The sequence below is a fragment of the Odontomachus brunneus genome, unplaced genomic scaffold (genome assembly GCF_010583005.1).
Source record: "Odontomachus brunneus isolate Ranch 3 - 2012 unplaced genomic scaffold, Obru_v1 Obru_scaffold_034, whole genome shotgun sequence".
NCBI classification, from domain to species: domain Eukaryota; kingdom Metazoa; phylum Arthropoda; class Insecta; order Hymenoptera; family Formicidae; genus Odontomachus; species Odontomachus brunneus.
The window spans coordinates 2,369,358-2,370,023 of NW_022639484.1; positions in this window are offsets into that span (position 1 = coordinate 2,369,358).

Below are 666 nucleotides of genomic sequence, written 5' to 3' on the forward strand. Positions count from 1 at the left end.
TGGACGGCATTTACCCGGCACTTCTAAGGGAGGGACTGGAGGTGCTGACAGGTCCACTAATAAAAGTACTCAGGGCTAGTATAGCCCTGAGATATGTACCACAAACCTGGAGGGAGACGAGGGTAGTCTTTATCCCTAAACCAGGCAGAAACGGTCATATCTTGGCCAAGGATTACAGGCCGATCAGCCTTACATCATTTATTTTGAAAACAGTGGAGAGGCTGGTAGACAGATACCTGAAGACAGAACCCTTGGTCTCTTGTCCACTGACCACAACTCAATACGCATATAGGGAGGGCAGGTCGACCGAGACTGCCCTACATCACCTTGTAAGCGGAGTTGAGGGACAGCTGGAAGCCAAGGGATACGCCATAGGAGTCTTTATAGACATAGAGGGAGCTTTTGATAGCACCTCTAACAAGTCTATCAAAGAGGCAATGTACAGAAACAAGATCCCAGAGGCGATCGTGGACTGGACACAAAGCATGCTAACGGGCAGAAGTCTAACCGTAAGCCTGGGTGAAAATTCAGTTGGGGGGAGTCCGGCTGGGGGCTGCCCGCAGGGGGGCGTAATCTCTCCCCTGCTGTGGTGTCTAGTGGTCGATGACTTTCTGGTTGAATTAAAAGAAGCAGGATTCCTGGTATATGGCTACGCGGATGACGTGG